General features: G+C 37.2%; 1 protein-coding gene across 4 annotated transcripts in view; it reads right to left on the reverse strand.

Annotated features, from left to right (window-relative positions):
* Positions 1 to 2,676: 2,676 nt before the first annotated feature.
* Positions 2,677 to 18,004, reverse strand: part of Zbtb14 (zinc finger and BTB domain containing 14) — a 34,890-nt gene continuing 19,562 nt past the window's right edge. For 2 of the 4 annotated variants that reach the window (XR_011704727.1, XR_011704728.1), the window contains 3 exons: positions 8,772 to 8,876; positions 4,473 to 4,560; positions 2,677 to 3,794 (listed from right to left, as the gene is read on the reverse strand). The gene's annotated coding sequence lies outside the window, so the exon portion shown is untranslated. The remainder of the gene's footprint in view (positions 3,795 to 4,472; positions 4,561 to 8,771; positions 8,877 to 18,004) is intronic. The other 2 variants (XR_011704729.1, XR_011704730.1) reach the window with 1 other exon arrangement.

Here is an 18,004-nt window from a genome sequence, read left to right on the forward strand (position 1 = left end):
CTTTCTCTTCTGTCTTTGTATAAAGGTTTTCTTGGGTTGGCAAGAGGTTTTGTTTTTAATTATATTTTTCCAACATTAGTTTAGGCTACACTTTGAAACCCACTGAACAGTGTGAACAAATGCAGAACTTTACATTTCTCTCTAGAATTTACCTCATTGGTTTCCAGCCTGTTGAATTCTTTTTGAATATTTGCTTTTTCGAATTTTGATTATATTATCCCACTTTATGTCATCTGTAAAACTGACTTAAATTTGTTTTCTGCTTTCCAAATCATTAGTTCTGGAAAGGGATTGGGATGGTTATTGTAGCATTCAGTTTACTTTATTAGTCATTGAACTGCTGAATATCATGTACTGTGCTAAGTGTTGGGGCTACAACTATGAACAAGACCATCCTCACTCTAGTAGCTTACTACTGGGCAAAGAAAGGCCACTATGATATATTATGCTGCAGTAGGGAGATAGGAAGAGTGTTGGGGTTCAGATGTGGCTTCTTAGGAAAGTCGGCAAAACTGTCATCCAAAGGATGAGTAGGAACGAGGTGAAGGAGAAAAACATGGTGGTACAGGCAAAGAAATAGTGTTTACAAACACCCAGAATTATGAGACTATGGTATGTATAGGTAACTGCAAATACATAGGTCATTGTAGTTGGAGCAGAGTAATGGGGAAGGATTGGAAAATAGGCAGAAACCAGATTGCTGAGCTTAAGTACAATTTCAACCACCAATTGCATACAACCAATTGCACCATCACCTGGCTTATGTTTCTATTTGATCTGTGTATACTTCACCATTTATTTATGTAAAACAGGTACACTGGGCATCTATCAAATCTCCTGTTCTAGAAATTCTACAGGAGCAAATGAAGGTAGCTTGACAGGCATATTTATTATTAAATTTATGTTTTTTCCTGGTAATCACTTTCTCAGAAAAAAATTTAACACAAATCGTCTATACAATAGTCCATTCTAAAAGGTGCATAAATTTTTAACAGCTGAGGATTAAAGGAGTCTCTTTAATTTCTGGCATACTTAAGTGGGTTTTGTTTTGCATTGTTTTGTTGTTGTTTATTGTTTATATTACACTATGGACAGTTTCTGTCAGTGCCTCAGTATGAATTTCCCTTGAGCTAAGACAGAAATACATTGTTTCCAGAAATACTCCCAGTCCTCTTTATTAATACTGGACTCAGATTCTTCCTATATATGTTTCCTGTTTTAGAAGAGCATGAAAAACTATCAAAATAATAATAACTATCAAAAAGAATTCTGCCTTATAGCATCAGCTAAATCATACATTGGGTCCTTGGGTCAGTCCTTTCCTCATTGAAAGACATACTTGAAAGTTTTTTTGTAAACCTTAACTTAGTTCATATAAAATGCAATCCAAACCAAAAGTCAACTAAGGTAAGGGTAGGGAAAGGGAATCCAACAACTGAATAAGGATTCTACCTGGACTATACACCCCACGAAAGAGTTGGGAGAAATGTTTACAATTAGAGGACACAGGCATCGAAATAACGAGAATCTTGTCCCTAGGACAGAGTATTAGGGTTATCCCAAGAAACAGAAAAGAGATTTATTATTGGAGCTGGCTAGCATTATTACAAAGGCCCTTATGGCCTGCTGTTTGCAAGCCAGAGAACAGGAAAGCTGGTGATTCAATTCAGCCCAAGTCCAGTGGCCCAAGAACATGTATGGAGCCACCCCTAGGGCTGATGGCCTTGAGAGGTGGATTCTGAAAATATGGAACTAGAATATTAGCTCTGAACTCCCTACTTCTAAGCTGTGCACATACACTGTGTGTGTGAGAGAGAAAAGATCAGAAGTTACATATTTAAGTATTAATCTAAAAATGCAGCATTGGCTTAATGGGGACAAACAGTAGGGGGTACAGGCTTTGTAATTAGAAACTAGAAGGCTAGTCATGATCGTGTGGTGGCAAAACAATGAATCACAATTTCACATGTGCCATATCTTGGAAGACTCATGATAGGAACATAGGATTGGCAAAAATTGTAAGAAAAATATAAAATATTAGTGTTCACTGTCTCCCTTTTGACCACTCTTAAAAAGACAAACTGAGGCTAGGTTAAGTCTACAAGTAGAGTTGAAAGGAATCATGGCTATGCTAAGGAAGCTTACTCTCTAACTTGCAGTCTGATTTGACTAAAATCCCTGTATCTAAGCCTTGAAAGACTGAAGAATGTAAGTGTTCCTATCCCCAAACTGAAGTGGTTATCAATAGTGACCACAAGAAGATAATCTCTGAGATTACCTCCTTCACATAATTACCTGTTGGGGAGGGGGCAGGACCTAAGAGTTTATTTAACTCATGAATCTGTGGGTCATGTGATTGGTTCGTCTAGTCTTGGCTGGACTCTCTCTGATCTTGGCTGGGCTTCTGCATTTCTAGGGTCTTCTGCTGGACTACTAGTCCAGGTGACCTTGACTGAGACAAGTGGACCACTCAGTTCTGCTTCACTGTCTCATCCTTCAACAGACCAGCCCAGAAATGTTTCCATATTTAAAAGAGAGGAGCAAAAAAATAAAGAATAACCTGCAAGCACTTCTCTAGTGTCATGTTTATTAATCCCCATTGCCCACAGCAAGTCACATGGCTAAGCCTAAGGTCAAGGAATGTGGCAGGAGCAGTGATGGGTAGGAGGCAACTCATACCAGCCCATTTGAGTTTATTGGTGAATTTTTAGGAATTTGGCAAGCTGATTGTAAGACAGACATTGTTTGAAATTAAATTACACACTCATAATTAAATAAAATTATATTAAAATTAAAATGAAATTATATTAAAACAAAAGAAAATACTTAAAATTCATGACTTCCTGATTATTTTACTGCATCTTTTCTGTGGTCTGTCCTCCTAAGGTTTTGTGTATTGTACCTGCTGGAAACATGACATCGTGTTTCAGTTGTATTGTACTAGCAGCATCAGTCATCCTAGAAGTATTGACACCAGGTCTAGTCAAGCTTTCAGATGACTGTAGTTCCAAGCCAATATTCTAACTGAATCTCACGAAGGACCCTGGGCCAAAAACAGCCAGCTAAACTGCTCCTGAATTCCTGGCCCACAGGAATAGTGAAATCATGCATTTATCTTTTATTTTAAGCCAGGAAGCTTTGAGATGATTTTTTATGCAGCAATAGATAACTGACGAGCATTATCAAGTTGATACAATACAGATGGGGAAAATTAATGAGGATGCCTTCAGATGAGAAGGTGTTTGTCAGTCCAAGGATGTGAGGGAGGAGGAAGGGATGAAGGGAGTAGTTCTTCTAGACTTCCTTTTCCTGGTGGGTATGGTTGGGGGACACGCTTTCTGGGTCCTTGCACAGCTGGTCCTCTGTGTTGTCACTCTTGAGTGTGGCACTGTGCCAATAGCTTCAACCACATCTGTCCTAACTAACTCCCTGCCAGTCCATTGCTCACATTGGTCTTGTCTACTTCTTTAAAAGTTTACACAAATAGTTCATTTGGTTTACCTGGAGAGACTCGGATGTCTATTTTTAGCCTGGAATATTAGAGACAAATAAGGGAATATTGAATATTAGTAACAGACTCATTCTTCACCTTGATACAGGAATAGCATTGTCATTTTGATGATATATTGTGTACATCTCACATTTCTCTCACTGGACTCTGTTGTTCAAAGGCAGCTCTTTGTTAGGTGACCATAAGTGTCTGCATCAAAAATTAAAACAAGTAGGATTTCCAGTTGTTTTAAAGATGAGAAAAGAATAGGTTGATAGAGGCATTTTCCATCTTAAAAAATCTTCTTGAAAATGAAACAAAAAATGTATTTAAAGTCATGAAAAATGCATTGACTGATCTTTAAAATTCAAGCAAGCACAAAAAGCAGGATAATTAAAGAAGACAAGCTAAAAGCCCAAAAAAAAGACATGAAGCTTGACTAATAAGCATGTTTAAAATAAATAATGTATTGCCATGAGTTATTGATGATTTTACATCTTCTGAGTGCTGAAAAAAATGTAACAAGGCATGATTTGTAAAAGGTCATCAAGAGCAAATAAGAATGCAACCAGTTCTTTGCTTATCTTGCCACTGATTAAAGTTGTAAAAAGAAAAGGAGATAGATAAGCAGAAGGGAAAAAAGAGAAGTGGTAATAGAGGTCCTTACTTGATGAATAGTGTCACAGCAAAACTCTTGTCCATTCAGCAACTGAGAATGTGACCTTGCATGAAATATGGGATCTTTGCAGAAGTAGTTAGTTAAGATGAAGTCATATCAAATTAGTTCTAAATCCAATCTGACTTGTGTCCTTGTGAGAGGAGGAGAGGATGCAGAGAGACTCAGAGACACACAGGAAATAAAGCCACGTGACCTCAGAGGCAGGGACTGGGTGATGTAGTTTCAAGCCAAGGAAGCCAAATGTTGCCAGCCACCACCAGAAACTAAGACAGGCATGCACAGATTCTGGAAACATTGCCTTACCGGCACCTTGGTTTCAGCCTCCAGAATGGTGAGAGAATCTTATTTCTGTTGTTTTAAATTGCCGAGTTTGGGGCTTTGTTATGCAGTCCTGAAAAAATAATACACAAGTCAAAAAATGAAAATATTTTAAATCAATATTTAATTTCAGAAAGTAAAAGATGCCTTAGACACCTTAAAGTAAAAAAAAAATAAATAAACAAAAAAACATGGAACTATTACAATAATAAGAACCATGATTTCTAACTCAAATATTGAATTTAATATTTACTTTTGCCCTACTGTCATCTATTTGTATATCAGTTATGTTCAATAAGTATCCAGTAATTATTAGAAGTAATAGTACAGCTAATAGAAGTCTAAGAATACTAAGAACTGGGGTTGATAAAAAGGTGAATTTTATAAATAAGCTTCAAGTAACTTCACTTGTTAGGAAAACTTGACAAATAACCAAAGAACCCAGTGCAATAAAAGAAGATATATTAAGTACAGTCAGACTGAACTCTAGTAAAGGGCTGAAAACGAAGACCAATACTAATGGTTCTGAAGCATCAAAAGAGAGAATGGGGAGAAGTGACTGACCAGGATATCAAGGCACTTAGTGGGGACAAAAACAATGTCTGAAAGTAAGTGAGGCCATGCTAAAGAAATCTGAGTGAGGATAAACATATTCAAACACATCTCTTTTTTAGAGATAAATTGTACCAGATGCTGGGCAATATTAGCCAATGTTCCCTTTCTGCTTTGGATTTCCTGATAAATTCTCTATTTGTATCTTCCTTGTGGAATTTGGACAGTCAGGGCACTGGCCTAGTGTGGGGCTAGAACTAATTATTAATGTATCAAAAGTATAAAGGAGGCTTGTGACCATAGATAGCACCAAAGGATGTAGAACAAGATATGAAAAAATGGTAAAAGAAGCCTGGTGTGGTGGTGCATGCCTGTAATCCCAGCGGCTTGGGAGGCTGAGACAATAGGATCGTGAGGCTGGAAGCCAGCCTCAGCAATGGCGAGGCACTAAGCAACTCAGTGAGACCCTGTCTCTAAATAAAATAGAAAATAGGGCTGGGAAGGTGGCTCAAGTGGTTGAGTGCCCCTGAGTTCAATCCCTGGTACCAAAAAAAAAAAAAAAAAAATGATAAAAGCAAAACAGGTTTGAAGCACATTATTTAATGAGAACAGAAGTTAATTTGGGGTTTCAAATCAATCATTCTTAACTTAAAAATACCCTGTTCTATAATGACTCTCATTTAATGTAACTATAAAACTCAAATACTTTATTATTTTCAATTAAAATCAGTTAATGTTTAAGTATCATTTACTTTAAAAGTCTAGTTTTTATTTCAAAATCAACTATGCAACTAATTAAAATTGATTATCAGATATTTGGGAAGCAACCCTATTATTGAATTAATTTATAATTAAGTGCATATATCCTCAATTGCTTAATCTCATTACTTTAAAATATTTCTTTTCATAATGCCATTTTAGATATTCTAATGGTGATCATCATTATACATTAAAATTTGTATAACCACAGGAAGTCATTATGAATTTTTATGTAGGATCCCATAATTCAATAAATTTGCTTTTAAAGAGCTGATGGACTTCCAGGACCCAGATCTTGCTGTCTAACATTGCTACTGAATAAGGGAACCATAGTTCCTTGGAGAAATGATTGATTCTAGGGATGGAGCAGAGAATAGACAACATAAGCCTGGAACATGTTATACTTCCAAAAAGTAAGGAAGTACTAACACAGTAAGTAAGTTATCAAAAGATGCAGCATGTCAAAGACACATGGAAGCTGTCCTGAAAAAGTTTGCAATGGACAAAGCTAGAGAAATTTGAGTGTTGGGTCATAATCCACAGAACATAATAAATACCCATGAGTCCATATTCATATCAATAAATCATTGAGTAATAAGTGAATAAAAACTGAGAATAAACAAATCTATATAAAAAATTTTCAAATAATATGTGGACTCTCCACCTTCAAAGGATTAGAGCTTCTTTCCCTGTCCTTTGTGTGTTGATTGTGCTTGGTGACTCAGTTCCAAAGTGTACTATGTACAAACATTGAGAGGAATGTAACCACAGTGGGGAAACCTGGCCAGCATCCCCTCACCAGGTTATCATTATCAGTGATGAGCTGTGATGGTAACCTGTGTCCTTGATACTATGTGATGAGAATGGCATTTCACCTCTGTGGTCTTCCTCCCCCATTGTGGTTTGGATATGAGCTGTCCCCCCAAATCTCCGGTGTTAATACAGGAATGTTAGGAGGTGAAATGATTGGATTATGAGCGCTGTACTCAGCTCCATCCTAGTGTGAATGGACTAGTAACTGTAGGCTGGTGGGGCATGGCAGGAGGAGGTGGGTCACTGGGGGCATGCCCTAGAAGGGGTCATCTTCTCTATGGCCCCTTCCCAGCTCCCTGCTTCTTCACCATGAAATGAGCAGTGTTCCTCTGCCATGCCCTTGTGCCATGATGTCCTGCCTTGCCTTGGGCTCAGAGCCACGAAGATGGCCTACCATGAACTGAACCTCTGAAGCCATGGGCCAAATTAAAATTTTCCTCCTTTAAGTTGTTCTCATTGGGTATTTTGGGCACAGTGACAAAAGGCTAACTAGCACCTCCCCCAAATGCACAGTCTCAGAGTAACTATAAGGAAAACATCAGACAAGCCAAAATGAGGAACATTCAACAAAATACAGAACAGCAATCTCAGAGATAAAATACAAAGTGATCCCTATGATTGCCCTAGCTTACAGCAGGTGAGAGTTTCCAGTGGCAGAGCAGGGAGGGAAAGCCCAAGCAAAGCCTGGCTGTCCCCTGAGTTAAGAATCAGCAGAGGCCAAGGTAGCTGTTATTCATGGGGCAGAGAAGGGAAAGGATAGAGCTATGCAGAGAGTAAGCCCAGAGCGATCCCCTGAATACTTTAGCTGAGTCTTGTGAGTGAAGAAATGGTGGAGGCAAACAGAAGCAAGCAGAACAATCCTTAGATCTCACTGAAGGCTAGGGATAGTAAAGGTGTAAAGAGCTCCTGACCTGTGGGCACAGAGGAGGATCCACAGAAGGCTACTCCCTCTTAGAGGGGCAACAATATCCCTACAATAATGGCTGTCCTGCCTGGTCTGCCTACCAAAGCTCTAAGTCAAGCCTAAAAAGAACAAACATTTTTTAAGAAATTAACTGCATCCCAGACCAACAAGATCAAACTGTTTTTAAAGAAATTAACTACATCTCAGAGCAAAGGTCAACATGGATTAAGAAATATAGGAATCTCTTATTGAACAAGGTAAATCCAAAATGTATTAAACCAAACCTTCCATACCCAAAAAACTAATCCAAAGAAGCAGGAAAATATGGCTCATCACAAGAAGAAGAAGAAGAAGAAAAACACCATTTCTTTTAAGAAACAGACTTAGAAATGACACCAAGGGGCTGGGGCTGGGGCTCAGTGGTAGAGCTCTCGCCTTTCATATGTAAGGTCTTGGGTTCAATCCTCAGCACCACATAAAAATAATCAAATAAAAGAAAGGTATTGAGTCCAACTACAACTAAAAAATAAATATTAAAATAAAAAGAGATGACAGTACCAGTAGACAAAATGTTTAAAAACCTACTATAATTCTACTCCATGTGTTCACAAAACTGGAGAAAAACTTAAACATGATAAGGAAACAAAGAAAAAATATACCAAAAACCCAAATCCAAATTCTAGAGAGAAAAATTATGATATCTGAGCTGGGAAAATTCCAGTAAGTAGAATCACCTACAGACTAGAAACTAAAAAACCAGTGAGTGAACTTGAGGACACAAAATGAAACCAGGGGGAAATGCTGGAAAAAGTAAGTTAAACTGGGAAACAGCATGAAGCAGACTAACATCTGTGTAATGGGAATCCCAGAATAAGGGAAGAGAAACGGAGAAGCCAAAAAGTTGTGACAGCATATTATGAGGAACTCTTAAAACTAAATAAATTTGAATAAACAACAAACACAATTCTCATAAACAACAAGGCAACCGATTTTAACTGACTTTTTGCCAAGGAAGGATGATATACAGACAACAAAAAAGAACATAAGGAGATGCTCAAAATCATTAGTCTTAAGGAACTGCAAATTAAAAGCACTACATACAATATCACAATGGCAAAACTTAAAACGATTGACCATGCTTAGTACTGGCATAGATACAGAGCAATTAGTATGCTCATGCAATGTTGGTTGGAATGTAAATGATACAACTTTAGAAAACAATTTGACAGTTTTTAAAAAGTTAAACACACACTTACCATACACTACAGCCAACCCACTCATAAGAATTTATGCAAGAAAAATGAAAGCATGAGTCCCGGCATGGCATACAAATATCATAGGAGTTTTGTTTGCAATAAAACCTGGAGGAATGATAAAAAGGTTAATCTTTTTAAAATCTTAATGTAATTATATATATTTGTATATTTATACATATGTCATATACTTTAATTATAGTGTCATGATATATATCATGATACATATATCATGACACCATATGATAGGTACATATCTCACATTTATTTCAAAAGTTATATATACATATATATGTGTATGTGATATATATATATATATATATATATATATATATATATATATATATATATATACAGCTTATTGGGGGGAAAATTGAAGCAAAACATGGTAGTCACAATTTTTGATAATCACTAAGGTTCCCACCCCTGGTATATATGACCAATATAATCCCTACCCTTTGAGTGTGGGCAGGAACTGTGACTATAATAAGACATCATGCTTGTGATTAGATCGCATTATATGGAAGCAGTGAAAGGACAATATAGATGTAATTAAGGCCCCAAACCAATTGACTATGGATTAAACCTAAGGGAAATTATCCTTAGAGGGCCTGACCTAATCAGGTAAGCTATGCTCCTAATACTCCAAAATTGTAATAATAAATGTGCATTGAAATAGACTATTCATTTGTAGTAATTTTTTACACAGCAATAGAAAAAGAATACACGTGAAAAATTGAACTAATGCAGATGATGATATAAATGGTAGTCTGGACGTGAATGAAGATGAAATTAGTTGGAAGAATTCTCAGTAATTCACCAAGAATGTCACTCACAGAGATAGAGTTAAGAAAAATAAGAATGATAATACTGGAAAAAGTACTTATGAAATGTAAAAAATAGGTTGAATAGCCAGGACCTCCATATCTGACGGAAGTTCAAGCACACTCCAGAGGCAAGAAAAATAAAGCATCCACAATAGAATATTAAGAATGAAAAGCAATTCTTAAAACCTAACAGAGGCTCAGAACAAATTACATGTAAAGAAATAACAAACTTCTCATCAGCCACCATAGGTGCCAAGAGGTACCATAGGTACTTTGTCTGCAAAGTTTTGAAGGAAGTAACTTAAAAGAATAGTAATAGGAATAATTCCTTGCTAAACTGTTATTCCAAAGAAAGAACTAATGGCACTAGTTTAAAGATTAAAAGGATTACCATTCACCAACACTCACCACAAAAACTATTAATGATGTGTATTAACAAAAAAGAAAATGAACAGTGAAGAAAGTAATGGGATCGATAAACAGTGACAATATGAAACATTAGTAAATTATTTTGCTAAACTGAATTAACTATGGATTATTTAAAAAGAGAGCCTTTGTGTGTTTTTAAAAAGATAAATTCAAAACTTTAAAGAAAAATAACTTGATGGGAGAAGGGGACTAAAGTCCTTACTATATTGAGAATAAAAAAGATCCCCCAATTTGTATTTGTAACTTTTAGATCATGTTAAATGCTTAATATTAATCACTTAAGATATGAGTAGAAGTTCTAGTTTCTTCAACAGTAAAACAGGTGGAAGTGATAAATAGAGAACATGTATAAAGACAGAATAAAGAATAAAAAGCAGAAAAGAGAAAAAGAATGAAATGAAAAAGCTTAATAAGGGAAGACATAAACAATACCTACAGCAGAAAGAAAGAATTGCTAAATAGGACCTCACTGAAATTAAAATGTTTTGCATTGCAAAAGACAGTGTCAAGAGAATAAAGATAGAAGCCACAGGCTGGGAGATTAGAAGAGTAGGAGAAAATCACTATAAAAAACAAAACAAATGATAAAGAACTATTATCCAAAATACACAAAGAACTCTGAAAACTCAACAGTAAGGAAACAAACAACTTGATTTTAAAATGGTCCAAAAATCTTAACAACCACTTCACCAAAGGAGATATATAGATGACAAATAAGCATCATCTGTCATCAGGGAATTGCAAAGTAGAACAAAGAGATACACTCCACACCTATTTGAATGGCCCCAATCCAGAACACTGACAACACCAAATGCTGATGAGGATGTGTAGCAACAGGAACTCATGGCTGGTGGAGATGAAAATGGTACAGCCACCTACTGACACTAGTCTCTTCACACTGAACATACTCTTACCATATGGCAAGCCGTCGTAGTCCTCCTTTCTATTTACCCAAAGGAGATAAAAATATGTCCTCACAAAACCTGCACATGGATGTTTATAGCAGCTTTATTCAGAAGTGCCAAAACTTAGAAGCAACCAAGATGTCCCCTAGTAGTTAAATGGATAAATACATTGTGGTACAGCCAGACATGTAATTTTCAACACTAAAAAGAAATGTGCTATCATATCAAGTCATGAAAAGACATGAAGGAAACTTAAATGCATATTACTAAGTGAAATAAGTCAGTAGAAAAAGGATATACTATATGATTCCAACCACATAATGTTATAGAAAAAACAAAAACTATGGAAATAATAAAATGATCGGTGATTGCCAGGGTTAGGGAGGAGGAAGGGGTTAATAGGTGGGGTGCAGGAGGAGTTTTAGGAAAGTAACTTCTCTGTATTGTAACTATAGTGATAGACACCTGTCATTATAAATTATCTAAACCCATAAAACTTATACCACCAGGAGTAAACTCTATCATAAGCTATGTACTTTGAGTGATCATGATGTGTCAATGTGGCTTAACTAATTGTAATAGATTATTGGGATGTTGATAATAGGGAGGGTATATCAGGTGTGTGGGGAAGGGGTATATGAGAAATCTATTTATGTTCTACTCATTTTTTTTCTGTGAACTTAAAAGTGGCTACTGGGAAGTAATGAGGTAACTGGGGGCACTCCTCTTAGAAGGGATTAATGCTCATTCGTGGAATAAGTTATTTCCCCCAAGAGTAGATTGTTATAAAAAGAGTGAGCCTGGACCCTGAATCATTCTGATTTCCTAATATCAGATATTTCACATTTCTCACCATGTGATATCCTCTGCACACATTCTCACTGTTGTAATGCCAGCTGCCATGAAGCCAAACAAATGGGGCTGCCTGATCCTGGACTTTTGTTCTCTAAAACTGTGAGCTAAATAAAACTCTTTATCAAGTATCTCGGTCTCAGGCATTTTATTATAGCATCAGGCAATGGACTAACATAGATGACACCATTTTTATACTCACTTCCCTTCCAAATAATAGCAAAGGCCATTTTTAGGAAAGTAACTTTCCTAAGCGTGGCCTCCCTCAGACTGACTCTCAAGATTTAGTCTCTGGCTGTACTTCTCGTTATAAGTCCGATATCATCTGACCACCGACATCCTTGCTTCCATGCTGGAAATTATTTCAGAGATCAGTAGTTTAATAATTGAAGTACGTGAAATAATAACTTGTATTTTCTACAAATACAGAGTTTTAGATCCCAACGCAGACCAACAGAACAGAATCTCTGATGGTGGCCTCCATCAGCCTGATTATGACACAAATTATCTAAAGGGGACACTGAGACAGAGGCAGTTCATTTCCAAATGAACAGTGTGTGCGGAAGAGAAGAATGGAATTAGGTTTATGTTTTGGAAGGTAATTGTAATAAACCTTTTAAAAGCATATAAATCTGGAAACATCGTAGAGAATGCATTATACTGGGGAGAGGGAAGCTAACTAAAAGTTAGTCAAAAACTTTTTTTTGTACTGAGGATTAAACCCCAGAGCACTTTACCACTGAGTTACATCCCTAGTGTCTTCCCATTTTTAAAATATTTTTTTCTTTTAATATATATTTTTAGTTGTCAATAGACATTCATCTTATTTATTTATATATGGTGCTGAGAATTGAACCCAGGGCCTCACACATGCTAGGCAAGTGCTCTACCACTGATCCACCACCCCAGCCCCCACTTTTTTTCAAGTTTTAAAATTTGAGAGTGTCTTGCTAGGTTGCTTAGGGCCTAGCAAGTTGCGGTCCTCCTGCTTCAGAGCCCAAGTTACTCAAAAAAATGCATTTAAACTACAAATAACAATAGTGCTTCCAAAATTATCCTACATAAAACTAAATTTCAGTATCTCTTTATTGGTTTTGCTCCTAATGCGAACATGAACATTTGATCTAAAAATCATCCTGTAATGAAAAGACTTTAGGATCCAAGGCAAGTGCTAACATTCATTTCTATTAATTGGCAATGAAAGGATTTTGTTAGCGGACACATTGCCTGTCTTTTACTTTCTATCTCATCCTTCTTTCAAGGACATATATCAATTTAGCTTTTGCAGGAATTTTTTAGGGTGGATTGATATTAGATTCATTTTTAACATAATTTAATGATTCTCAACAGAGTTATTTCTATAAATAGATACCAGAAAAATGCAATGTTGGTGGAAAAGAGCACTGGAGTGGAAAAGGCTTGGTTCTGGAGCTGTCAGTGACTACATGAGATGTATGAACTGTTTAGGCTTCTCCCTTTACTGAGCAAGACTTTGGGATTGGTTTATTTCTAAAGTTTCTTGCAAAAATACTTAACACTATTTCTCCCCAGTACTTAGAGCTTAAAGCCCTGATAAGACCGAGTGTTCATTTGAGCAAGGGAGCCAGAAGGTGAAAGATAGGAGTGGAACAGAAAATGTAAATACAGGAGTATGTTGAGAATGGGTGTATGTTACTTCTACATTAGTTCTCACCAGTTCTTTCCTAGTTCATGTATGCTTATGTATATGTGTTTGAATAATATATAAACCCCTAGGTAAAATTTTAAAAACCACTCCCCCTCTCCCTGATGCTAATTTCAATTCTTTTTATTAGAATCCCACTTAAACATAGACAAATTAAACCAACTTATGCTCATAACTCTTCTCTAACTAATGTAGCTGCAAATTAAATACAAACCAGATTTCAAAACCAACAAAATTCAAATGAACACCATGAATTAAAACGGAATTATGATGTGTTTGGCTGAAAATAAATTACTCCCACACAACATGAATATTGTAATGATGAGAAACAACACTCTATATTCCCTGTGCAATGCCTACAGCCCACTGCAGACTCTTGGCTGGTGGGCTTCTTTCTAGAATATTCACATATTTCTGCCTCTATCCATTGAAGGTTTGTCTGCCAAGAGCTTCTTGTGTTTCTCTATCCCTACTGCACACATAGTATGCCAGTTGTACTTCTGAATTTAAACATGAAATTTAATTAAATATTTTGAACATTAAAAAAATTCTTTTAGTTGTAGTTGGACACAATACCTTAATTAATTTATTTATTTTTATGTGGTGCTGAGGATCAAACCCAGCATCTCGCACGTTCTAGGCAAGCACTCTACCACTGAACCACAACCCCAGCCCAAATATTTCAAATATTGATAAGCAATTGCGAGAAGAAAGAGACAGAACACTTAAAACAAAAAATTCTGAGCTGGGCTCGATGGCTCACACCTAGGATCCCAGAAACTTGGGAGGCTGAGGCAAAAGGATCACAAGTTCAAAGCCAGCCTCAGCAACTTATTAAGGCCTTAAGCAAGTTGGTGAGACTCTGTCTTAAAATAAAATATAAAACCTAGCTGGGGTTGTGAATCAGTGGTCAGGTACCTCTGGGTTCAATCCCTGGCACTCCCTCCAAAAAAATATTCAGTTGGATGTCTTGAAAAAACTGAATGGTTAAGTTATTATACTATGTGTTAGTGAGACAAACATAAAACATAAAATATTGGTCAAAAAATTCCAAACATCTAGAAAATAATTATTGCCTTACAATGAATTTAAGTTCTCTATTTTAAAGAAATAATATTAGTGTATGAATTTTGTGCACAGAGATGTACACAAAGATTTAGTCACAGGGTGGCTTTATACACAAAAAAATTAAACATTTTCAATAATAAAATTTTCTATGTCATATGGTGATGAGTGTAATGGCTGATGAATCCCCACGTGGAGGTAGCCTGGGTGGTACTGAGTAAGATGATCAAAGATGGCCTCCTTGATAAGGTGACATTGGAGTAGTGACTTAAAAGAGTCCAGAGAGTGTGATAGAAGGGACATTGGATTTTACATTTAGAAAAAATTCCCTCTGGCTATATGTGCAGAATAAACTGCAAAGCTGTGGGGCAGGAACAGAAAGAGGGATCCCTGTTAGAAAGCCACTGCAATGTTTTGGTTTTTTTTTTCTTTTTTTAAAAAAACTCGGCACTTTACCACTGAGCTACATTCCCAGACCTTTTTATTTTTGTACTTTGAGATAAGGTCTTATTAAGTCACTGAGGCTGGCCTCGAATTTGTGATCCTCTTGCCTCAGCCTCCTGAGTTGCTGGGATTATAGGTGTGTGCCTCTGCCCACAGCTAGCCATTGTTACATCTTGACAAGAGACAATGGTAGCTTAGAGCCAAGGAGGTCAGACTCTGGAGACATTTTGAAGGCTGAACCACAGCTCATATGTGAAATGGGTATGTGATGCCAAAGAAAGAATAAGCTTAACATCCTCAACAACTGGATGGTGGGGCTTCCATTAACTGAGACAGGAAAGATGTGTGGGGAAGAGATTTGAGGATCAAGACAGAAACGTGGTTTTGAATGTTGTATTGGAGATGTCTAGTGGAAATTAACATGGCGATCATATATGACATAATATATAGCAGAATTTCTCTCCAAGAGCTTTCCCTAAATTTGAATTTGGTGCTCTTGCCTCATGGTACATTCCTCACCCCCTGACACACACCACCCTTACCCCCTTTGCATGAAATGGCAATTCTTTACTCCCACCAGATTATTGCTACGTGAGGTAAGTATTCTCACACGAATTCCTAACATGTACCACAGAGCCATATGTACGTAAATTATTGTTTCCAATAAGATAAATATTTAATTGAGAAGATCCTACTAAGATATTTATATTTGGGAATGAAATATCATTAGTGCTTGCAACTCCTTTGAATCTCATGTCAGCAAATTCAATACTACAGTCATGTGTTGATTTGTTTCCAAAGTTGACAGACTGTAGATTTACAACTCAGCTCAGAATTTGGAAGTTCTCATGTTATTCTAGTTTAAAGGGAAGGCATTCAAACTTCAGATTTACTGGTTGACTCTATGGGTTACAACTGATAGACAGGCCTGAGAGATTTCTGCCAATACTAAGATTTTATAGATTCTTAAGAAATTTCATATTGAAATAGTTATTAGGACTTCTGGCTATAAGTGACTCATGAATATAGAGAGATATTTTACCTACTTTACTACCCAAAACTGCTATTCAATAACAATAAAGGGGTTTTTCCAAAAATATCTTCCAGAAGGTGTAAAGTAGGTCTCTGGATTTGTGGTCAGCTAAAGGGAGATGTAAAAACCAGAGCTACAGTAACAAAGTGCACAGTGTGGAGAGATGATATTTCTCAGCTTTCTTCTTCAGATTCCAAGATCCTGTCCGAAAGAAATTCTCCCCAAAACAGGAGATTTGAAAATAGTCTTTGCAGCATTTGATCATATTAAGAAGGACCTAAAGATGCTCACACCTAGGTGTTAACCAAGTGTCCTAGACAGATCACTAGAGATTTAAACCCACAATTACAAGACCCTTCCACAGGCTCAGGAATTTCCATCAGCTCTCAAGTCCACCTTTAGAAATTCAATGACAAACAAATATTACCAGTCATCCCCAAACAACCCTCTAATATGAAGATAAACACCAAGGCAAACAACTAACAAATAAATAGAAAAAAAATAATTTGGAAGAAATAGATGATTGATGAAAACAGAAGAACATTCAAAAAACAAATGGCCATGAGTACATTTGGAAAAATAAGATTTTACAACCATAAAACAGAACAGGATGTCATAAAAAAGGAGAAGATAGAAGTTGTTAAAAATAAATAAACAGAGCTCATGAAAAATCAAAAGGATAGTCAATCAATAACCAATGCCAAATGATTTAGATAAAAATTAAATAATGGGGCTGGGGCTGTAGCTCAGTGGTAGAGCAGTCGCCTCACATGTGCGAGGCCCTAAAAGAATTCAACTTCATACATCTATTTTTAAAAAATGAGAAAATGAGAAATTGGAAATGGCAGATTTGAGGAAGGCTGCATTTGCCGTTGCTCTGTGGCTAGGGATTCAGGCAGCAGGAGAACGGCTTGTCAACAAGGTGAGTAAAAGAAGGAATTTCCTGAAATTCAATATTGGACGTGCAGAATTTCAGCTGCATTGAATAAAGAGCAAGAAAGAGTACAAGTCAGTGGTGGCAGTGTCAAACGCTGCTGGTTCACCGTGGAGGGCAGGGATAACACAGAGAGAAATGCGAAGGACAAATTTGGCCCAGAAGAAAACTGTAGATCAGAGAAGCAGCCTGAACTTAGCTGACCCAGAAGCTGCACAGAGATCTAGTGTCTGAAAAGTGCTCTGTGTTTCTTGACCGGAGATGGAGAGCTGAGGCAGGAGTCATCTTAGGAGGCCAGGGCTGCGGCTGCTGCTGTGGAGCCAGATCACAGCAGACATTGCGTACTGTCCCAACAAGCAACTACCACGTGGCTAGGGTGTACCTGGAAGAACATGAGTGAAACCCGCACAGAGAAGATGGTACACAGGGGAATTCAGGTCATAAATATAGAAGAGAGTGCAGCATGCTCTCTCTTTGAGACTGGTGGCTCATGGGACCTGCTGAAGAGGCTTGGGAAACTGAACAGGCAGGTGTGAATACACCTAGGGACTGAGCCCAGGAAGGGCCAGTGCAATGCAGAGTGTGTTGAAAGTTGGCTGTGAGTAGAATTCTTGGAAGTTTCCTGAGATCCAGGCTACCAGCAGAGATCAGCATCTGCCTGGCCCTAAGGGTGTATTGATCTAATCTCTCCAGAGCAGATGCCACTTAAAGATAAGTCCCTAAGGCCTGATTAGATCTAACTAATCAGAACTCTCCCAGCCATCAGAACTCTCTTCAGAGCAGTCTCACCCTGGGAGTGCATCCATCTGGTCTGTCTAGACAAAATTCCAAACCGCAGTATGTCCCATTCTGTTCTACCTTCTACTGGTAAGAAGGGAAACTGAGAGCTATTTCAATCAGCTTCAATTTCGGGCCACTCCAGATGGTATTTCAGTTAGCAACACAAAAAGAAGAAAGGTTAGACAAAACACAGCCCTCCTCCCATCTTCACATGCACAAAGCACCTCCCTGACCCCCTCACAAGGAAGAAATAGAAAGGAGAACAGTCAGGAATAGGCAGTGA

This window comes from Marmota flaviventris, chromosome 16, assembly GCF_047511675.1.
Source record: "Marmota flaviventris isolate mMarFla1 chromosome 16, mMarFla1.hap1, whole genome shotgun sequence".
NCBI classification, from domain to species: domain Eukaryota; kingdom Metazoa; phylum Chordata; class Mammalia; order Rodentia; family Sciuridae; genus Marmota; species Marmota flaviventris.